This window comes from Dendrobium catenatum, unplaced genomic scaffold, assembly GCF_001605985.2.
Source record: "Dendrobium catenatum unplaced genomic scaffold, ASM160598v2 fragScaff_scaffold_986, whole genome shotgun sequence".
In the NCBI taxonomy this organism is placed as follows: Eukaryota; Viridiplantae; Streptophyta; class Magnoliopsida; order Asparagales; family Orchidaceae; genus Dendrobium; species Dendrobium catenatum.
In genome coordinates this window covers 376,251-386,046 of record NW_021319448.1, presented here as the reverse complement: position 1 = coordinate 386,046, position 9,796 = coordinate 376,251, and positions in this window count along the sequence as shown.

Genomic DNA, 9,796 nt, shown 5'->3' with positions numbered 1-9,796 from the left:
GGAATCTTGCTTGGAGCAACCTTTGTGAATTCCACCACAAACCCCCCCTCACATGTTCCTCCCTCTCTCTCCCTCTCCTCTTGGCTCTATGAGGTCAAGACAACAGCAAAAGATCTTATAAGGTGAAGAATAAGAGCTCTTAAATAGAAGAGCTTCAGAATAGCTCATTAATTGCAACTTGTCGACTTTATCATCCAGGATGATATAAATATCATCTTATATGATCAGTGCAATTTAAGCCTAATCAATCGGGACGAACAGAAGAAATTTGTTCATATCGTCCAGGATGATAACATATCATACTGTACGATTAGTTCAAATCACATATTATTCGCCACACAATCGCTCTGAAAGGAGCTCTGGACGACCCAAAATTAGCTTGATCGTCCGAGCCGATCGCACGATCGTCCCAGACGACTAGTTCAAAATTGTGGAAAATTATCTAGAACATCACTCTGAATAAGAGCTAGCTGATGTTGATCATCTAAGAGCAACCAAGGATTTTTGAACTGATCATCCCGGATGATCTTGCGATCATCTAGGATGATGTGTCGTATCAATCAAGCCTTAATTGCTTTCCTGAATTACCAGATTAATTAAAGCATAATTGTGCTAAATCATCCAGACTGATTTAATGGATCGGCCTGGCTGATGTCCAAAAATAAATCTTTTCTAAATAGATCTGGCGGCTGATTCTTTCTGATTTGAGCCTACCGTCTTGACCGATACAAGGATCATCTAGGACGATGTGCTTAATGACTGCGGCCTTAACTAGGATGCCCTAATTAGAGTTTATGTTCTTAGTCGGATCATCCTGGTCGATATGGATATCATCCAGGCCGATGTACTCAAAATAGAAAATAGCAAAAAAAACCTTGAAGTGTGTGTGTGTAAGGTTACTTAGCATCAAGAAACACATTTATAATGGACTCAAGAAAGAGAAAAAAATACATACTGACTCAAACTTAATCTACCCAATCTTGAGCTGGCTTGAGTTGCACTTGATCTTGTGGACCTAAAACGTTAGTAGGCAGAGCAGTCGCATATAATTATGAATATTTGCTATCATCAAAATTCTAATCAATAAACTCAGATTTTCAACAATTTGACAATATACCTTTTGATTTTTGGAAAAATTGCATATCTACATTTTTACAAATGATTGACTATCATATGTAGATACTTGTTAAAGAAGGTTATTCACCTCCATCATGTGAAATTAATGGCATAAAAACTGAACTTAATTTTACTAAATGGACTTTTGATGATAGGGATTTAGCACAACTTAATGCAACAAGTTTTAACTATTTTTTGTGCTTTGAAATATGTAGATTATATGCATATTTTAACCTGTGCTGCTGGTAAAAAATATAAAATAGATTTTGTATTACTTATGAAGGAATAAATGAAGTTAAGCAATCTAGGTTAAATGACTATGAACGTTTTCTTATGAAACCTATTGAAATGATATCTGACATGTATAGCAGGTTTACTCAAATTATTATCTCATTGCATGCTTAAGGAAGAGAGCTAACTAACTATAAAAAGTTGAATAAAATTTTGAGAAGCATGCCTTCTTTCTTTGATGCTTAGATTACTGCAATAATTGAATCTAAGTATTTGAATACTTATTCTATTAATAACTTATATGGACCACTCATTTCTTATAAGTAAGAAGTGAACTAAAGACAACTTGATGCAGTTGAGAAGAAGAAGGAGAAAACCATTGTGATGAAGGCTAACAATACGGATACTGATTCTTTCGTGCCTAAAAGTGATGATGTTTTCTTAATCACTAGGCAATTCAAAAGATTTGTAAGGAAGGAAATATAACATCATTAGAAATGGAACAATGGTAAGGGTAGCTTAAAAGTTCAAGAAGGATAAGAAGTGGTTTCAAAAAGCATTCTGGGAGGATTTTGTATCTGACTCCTCTAAGACTGGAGCTGAGGAGGAAACTACAAACTTGTGCTTAATGGCAGACAATCATCTTGGTCAGTCTGACCAAGAAGAGGTATTTTAACTAACCTATAATAAATTACTTGAAGTTTCTTAATAAATTCATACATCATATAGGAAACTTACGAAATTGCATGCTAGCCTGAAATTGGAACTTTTAAATTTATAAAAAGAGCATGAAATTTTACTTAAAGATCACTCTACAATTGATAGCAATCATATATCATTACTTGATGAGTTATATAAAAAACATTCTGAGTTGGTTATTGAGCATAATTCATTGAAAGCATTCCGCAACTTACTTGAAAATGATTTTAAAACATAAATTAATGAATCTGAAAGTAGGTAGTGCTATTTAAAGGCTGATAATATTATTTTAGAAAGTGCTAGCTCAATGTTTAAGGCTGAATTAAAAGCACTTGAGAAAAATAGGACTATACCCACACCTGATCTAAAGCCAAAAATTTTGAAACCAATGAAGAGGCACTATAACTTGAAAAAATTGATAAAATCTTTCTTGGTGTTAGATATTTTTCATGTGGTATGTTTAGACACATTTCAAACACTTGCACTGTTCACCATAGTAAACATTAGGAGTGGAGACCCAAATTACATGATTCACTACATAACATACATGCATTGCATTCTTCTTTTCATAAGAAGGGAACAAACTTTTTTGGGTTCTCAAATATGATATTTGATGATTTCGTAGGTGTGCTATCACAAAAGGCCTTATGAGAGCATATGGTATCTGGACAGTGGATACTCATGACAATTGACTGGAGATGCTAACCAATTTGTTTCCCCGGTGGCCAGGGCTCGAGGTAAGGTTACTCTTGGAGACAACACCACTAGGAAAGTGACGGGCAAAGGTATTATCAAAAAATCCAATAACCTTTTGATTGAAAATGTTTTGCTTGGAGATGGACTGAAGTACAACCTGCTAAGCATCAGTCAGCTGTGCGATAAATGCTTCCTCAAAAAATTTTTAGTAAATATATGCATTATTAGCTTGAATAATAGCATTATTTTGTAGGGAAAGCGGATTAACAACATTTACATGCTTGATTTAAATGACATTTAATGTGCTTCTTCATTTTGCTTAAAAACTATCATTGACGAGTCATGGTTGTGGAATAGAAGGTTTTGTCATGCCAGTATAAAATCCCTTTGGAGAGTGACACAAAAGGACTTAGTTAGAGGTGTCCCCAAACTTAAATTCACCAAAGATCTTCTGTGTGATGCCTACAAATTAGGGAAGCAAGTCCAATCATCTTTCCATTTTATTAAGGACATTAGCACCTCTAGACCTTTAGAAGTCCTTAACATGGATTTGTTTGGACCCATTAGCACTGCCAGCTTAGGGGGAAATGTCAATGGATTTGTGATTGTAGATGACTACTCGAGATTCACTTGGATTAAATTTTTGTCACATAACAATGAGTATTTTGATGAATTTAGATCCTTCTTCACTTAGATTAAAAAAAAGCTAGGTTATGAGATCCTAACCATCCATAATGACCATGGTAGAGAGTTTAAAAATGAGAGATTTGGAAATTTTTTTGAGGATAAAGGAATTAATAAAAAATTCTCAACTCCTAGGACCCCTCACCAGAATGGGGTAGCTAAAAGGAAGAACATGACCTTAATTAAGGCTGGTAGAGCCATAATTGCTAAGTATTCACTTCAAAAATACTTTTGGGCTGAAGCGATTAACACAGCTTGTTATGTTTTGAATAGGGTGAATGTTAAAGCCAAACTAGATATGACACCCTATGAGATCCTTAAGGGTAGGATACCTAACCTTTCCCACCTCCATGTCTTTGGTTGTAAGGTTTTTATTCTTAATAATATGAAGTCACACCTAAGAAAATTTGACCCTAAATTAGATGGAGTGTTCTTAGGATATTCAAGTTAGGGGAAATATTTTAGGGTGTTTAACAAGAAGACATTAGTGGTGGAGGAGATTATTCATGTAGTGTTTGATGAATCTGATCCTAAGAAGTCTAGAGTTGAGGATAAAGATGAATTTGGAGAGATTACCCAAGGAGTTGAAAATTTGGAGAAGAAGGTAGAGCCTCAAAACATTGAAGGAGTAGGTGAGATTACCCAAGGAGTAGAAAATGCAAATATGAAGGAAATGGTAGAACCTACACACACTTTGCTATGAGATTGGAGATATTCTTCGAGTCATCCTAAAGAACTGATCTTAGGAGACCCTTCTAAAGGTGTTAGAACTAGGCATGGACTTAGTAAGTAAGTGAACCACTCTACTTTTATCTCAATGACTAAACCCACCAACATCAATTAAGCCCTATCTGATGAGTTTTGGATCTTAGCCATGTTAGAGGAATTAAATAAATTTATTAGGAATGATGTTTGGGAGCTTATAAAAAGACCAAAGTGACAAAAAGTAGTTAGAACCAAATGAGTCTTTAAGAATAAGATGAATAATTATGGTGTGGTAGTTAGGAATAAGATGAGATTGGGTGCTAAGGGGTACAACCAGATAGAAGAGATTAATTTTGAGGAGACCTTTGCCCCTCTAGCTAGATTGGAAGCCATTAGAGTGCTACTAGCCTTTGCCTATTATAAGGGATTTATGCATTTTCAAATGAATGTCAAGATTATCTTTTTAAATGGGGTAGTAAAAATAAATGAGTTTGAAGAGCAACCCCTAGATTTTGAGACTTCTTAATTTTCAAATCATGTTTACAAATTAAAAAAGGTTATATATGGATTAAAACAGGCACTCAGAGCTTGGTATGGGAGGCTTAGCACATTCCTAGTAAAGAAGAAGTTTGTTAATGGGAGCGTAGACACTACCCTTTTGTTGCAAATTTGTTTTCAAGGAATATGATTTTGATGATAGCAAACACTTCTATTTCTTTATGACTACCTTGCATACTAATATTTTAGGTTCACAAGATCAGACTATAATTTGATCCAACTCAAGATTGGGTAGACTATGTCTGAGTCAGTTTGTAAACTTTTTTTCCTTTCTTGTGTCTATTATAAACAATGTGGTACTTCATGCTAAGTAATCTTGCACACACACAATTGAAGAAATTTTTTTGACTTCTTTTAGAGTTCTCTATTTTTGCTCACATCGCCCGGGATGATCCAAAAATCATTTTAAATGATCAGCCTAAAATAAAAACCATAATTAGGGCATCCTGGTTAAGGCAATCATCATTAATCACATCTTCTTGGACGATCTTTGTATCAACTGGGATGATAGACTCAAATTAAAAAGAATCAGTCGCCGCATCTATTTATGTATTATTTATTTTTAGACATCATGCACGACATTATCCTGGATAATGAAACATAATTATGCCTAAATTAATTTTGTAATTAAGGAAAGTAATTAAGTTTTGATTGCTTGGTCATATCGTCCGAGATGATCGAAAGATTGGCCTGGACGATCAGTTCAAAAAGACTTAGTTGTTCTTGGACGATCAACATCGGCCAGCTGCCATTCAGGGTAATTCTCTGGAAGATGTTCCTCAGATTTGAACTAATCATCTGGGACGATCATGAGATCGGCACGGACAATCGTGAGATCGGCCTGGATGATCAAGCTATTTTTTATCATCCAGTTATCCATCTAGGGCGATGCTCTGAAAGATATTCGAAGATTTGAACTAATCGTACGTGATGATATATTATCATCTGGGATGATATGAACAATTTTCTTTTAAGCTTCCACACTTTCTTGAATCATTCTGATTGAATTGAACTGATTTTTGTACTAATTGTCCTGAATGATAGGCCAATCATCCTGGATGATAAAGTCATAAAGTTATAATTAATGAGCTATTCTGAAACTCTTCTATTTAAGAGAACTTTTTCTACCCTTTAGAACATCTTTTGCTGCTATTTTGACCTGAGAGAGATAAGAGGAGAGGGAGAGTAATGGAGAGAGAGAGAGGATCTTGTGAGGGGGAGTTTGTGAGGGGATTCACAAAGGTTGCTCCAAGTATAGATCCATCATCATCTTATCCAGTCCTCATCCTTAGTTCCTTGGAGGTTCTAGAGAGGTAAACTTTAGTATCTGATTAAGGTTCTTTGCTTGCTTTAGGAGGAAGCAAAAGGCATTAGGTTCTCTGCCTGCTTCTGGAGGAAGCAAAAAGAGTTGGGTTATCTGCCTCACCTGGGTTGGTAGAAAGGAGGTTTGTAAAGGCTTCTCTGCCTTGCTGTGGGGGCAAAAAAAGAGACACTGAGTTTAGTGCAATACTTGGAGGGCATCTCCAGGGAGTGGATGTAGGTCGTGTTGACTGAACCACTATAAATTTTTATGTTATTTAGTACTGCTTTCGCATTTAATTTCCACATTTGGATTTCTATGGTGAATCTTGGTTTTTATTTTAAGATTATGTTTTGATAAAAAGATTTTTTAAAATACCAATTTAGCCCCTCTTTTGGTTAGCCTTGGGACTAGTTCATAAGGGCTTAACATCACTAAGGAACTCTCAAGTGGTATCAGAGTGGGATTCAAAAATTCTAGTTTTTGAAAACTTTTGAATTTTGATCAATGGCTGACTTTGGTAGTCATAATACAAAGGAAGGATATTCTATTACACGACCACCTTTATTTGATAATATTTCTTTTGATTTTTGGAAAACTCTGATGTCTACTTTTTACAATCGCTTGATTATCTTTTGTGGATGCTTGTTAAAGAAGGCTATACAGCACCTTATTGTGAACTTAATGGAATTAAAATTGAAATTCCTTTTACTGAATGAACTTTTGATGAAAGGGATTTAGCATAACTTAATGCGAAATGCTTGAACTATTTTTTCTGTGCTTTGAAATCTGAATATTATATGCATGTTTCAACTTGTATAACTGGTAAAGAAATTTGGGATAAATTGTGTGTAACTTATGAAGGAATCAATGAAGTTAAATAATCTAGATTGAATATTTTGTTGCATGACTATAAACTTTTTTATATGAAGTCTTCTGAATTAATTTTTGACATGTATACAAGGTTTACTCAAATTGTCACCTCATTGCATGCTTTAAGAAGAGATCTAAATAATTATAAAAGAGTCAATAAAATTTTGAGATGCTTGCCTTCTTCTTTTGATTCTAAGATCACTAAAATTACTGAATCTAAAGATATAAATACTTATTATGTTGAGCAAAGGGTGAATCAAAGAAATCTTGATGCAGGTGAGAAAAAGAAGGAGAAAAATGTGACACTAAAGGCCAACAACACGAATACTGATTCTTCCAGTTCTGACAATGATGATGTTGCCTTCATCACTACATAATTTAAAAGCTGTTTAAGGAAGCATAACAAGTATCATCAGAAGTGGAAAAGAGGTAAGGATAGCAAAAATTATAAAAGTTCTTATGATGTTTTTTTCATTGAATGTAGGAAGCCTTGACATGTTAAAGCTAATTGTCCTACACTTAAGGAGCCCCCAAGCAAGGAGAAGGGTGAGGAGAAACCCAAACATATAATGGATAAGAAGTAGTACAAAAAATCTTTCTGGGCAGATTCTGCATCTGATTCATTTGAACCTGAAGCTAAAGAAGAGATAGCAAATTTGTGCTTAATGGATGATCATCTTGGTCAATCAGATCAAGAAGAGTTATATGAACCAACCTATGATCAATTAATTAAAATTTGTGAGAAAACTCATGGATAATATAAGAAACTTAAGAAAAACATGTTAGTTTAAAATTAGAGTTTTTAAATTTACAAAAAGAGCATGAATGTTTAAGCAAAGATCACATTCTACTTGATAGAAATCATGTCTTTACTTGATGAATTTGATGAGTTAAATAAAAAGAATTATGATTTGATTGATGAGCATGATTCACTAAAAACAAATCTCAAAGCTTTTGAAAATAAACCAATATTGCATACATCACCACCCAAATAGATTACTAAATCCTTTTCTTGGAGTTAGATGTTTTTCATGTGGCATGCTAGGACACATTTCACACACTTGTGCTGTTCACCATAGTACACATTGGGTATGGAGAACAAAATTGCATGTTTCACAGCATAACACAAATATATTGCATTCTTCTTTTCATAAGAAGGGACCCAAACCTATTTGGGTTCCTAAATCTTACATTTGATATTTTGTAGGCAAACTCTCACAAAAGGCCTCGTGAGAGTATGTGGTACCGGAATAGTGGATGCTCACGACATATGACTAGAGATGCTAATCAATTCATTTTGTTGGAGACCTGGACAGGAGGCAAGGGTACTCTTGGAGATAACACCACCAGGAAAGTGGTGGGCTCATGTATAATTAGAAATTCCAAGAATCTTTTGATTGAAAATATTTTGCTTGTAGATGGACTGAAACACAACTTGCTCAGTATCTATCAGCTTTGCGATAAGGGCTTCATCATAAAATTCTTGGCAAACACTTGCATTATAAGCTTAAATAACAACACTATTTGTAGAAAAAGCGGATCAATAATATTTACATGTTTGATTTAAATAATATTAAATGTGATTCTTAATTTTTCTTCAAAACTATTACTTATGATTCTTGGTAGTGGCACAGGAGATTATGTCATGCTAATATGAAAACCCTTAGGAGAGTAACCCATAAAGATCTAATTAGAGGTATCCCCAAGCTTAATTTCTCTAAAAATCACCTTTGTGATGCCGGCCTACTAGGAAAACAAGTCCAATCCTCTTTTCACTTCATTAAGAACATTAGCACCTCTAGACCTTTAAAATTCCATCATATGGATTTATTTGCCATTAAGGACATTAGCACCTCTAGACCTTTAGAAGTCCTTCACATGGATTTGTTTGGACCCATTAGCACTACCAGCTGGGTAGGGAAAGTCTATGGATTTGTGATTGTTGATGACTTCTCGAGGTTCATTTGGACTAGATTTCTTTCACATAAAAATGAGTCTTGTGATTGTTGATGACTTCTCGAGGTTCACTAGAATTAAATTTTTTTTACATAAGAGTGAGTCTTTAGATGAGTTTAGATCCTTCTCCACTTGGGTTCAGAAAAACTTATGTTGTGAGATCTTGACCATCTATAGTGATTATGGGGGAGAGTTTGAAAATGAAAGTTTATGAAACTTTTGTGAGAATAAAGGGATTAGTCACAACTTCTCAGCTCCTAGGACCCCTCAGGAGAACGAGATAGCTGAAAGGAAGAATAAGATCGTAGTTGAGGCCACTAGAGCCATGCTTGCTGAGTATTCACTTCCAAAATACTTTTGGGCTAAAGTAGTAAATAGAACTTGTTATTTATTGAATAGGGTGAATTTTAGAGACAAAATTGATAAGACACCCTATGAGATAATTAACGGTAGAACGCCCAAACTTTCCCACCTCCATATCTTTAGTTGTAAGGTTTTCATTCATAATAATGGGAAGTCATGTCTTTGGTTGTAAGGTTTTCATTCATAATAATGGGAAGTCACATTTAGGAAAATTTGACCTAAAGTTTGATGAAGGAGTGTTCTTAGGTTACTCAAGTGTTGGGAAATCCTTTAGGGTGTTTAATAAAAGGACATTGGTGGTGGAGGAGACTACACATGTAGTATTTGATGAATCTGATTCTATTGAGTTAAGAATTGAGGATGAAGATGGTGTTAAAGGAGTTGAAATTTTGGATAAGAGAGTAGAAGGAGTATGAGAGATTACACAAGGAGTAGTAAATTAAAATATAGAGGAAAGGGTTGATCCTACACACACTTTGCCTAGGGATTGGAGATATTCTTTGAGTCATCCTAAAGAACTGACTTTAAGAGACCCCTCTGAAGGTGTTAAGACTATAAATGGACTTAGGAAGGAAGTGAATCACTCTGCCTTTATCTCAATGACTAAACCCATCA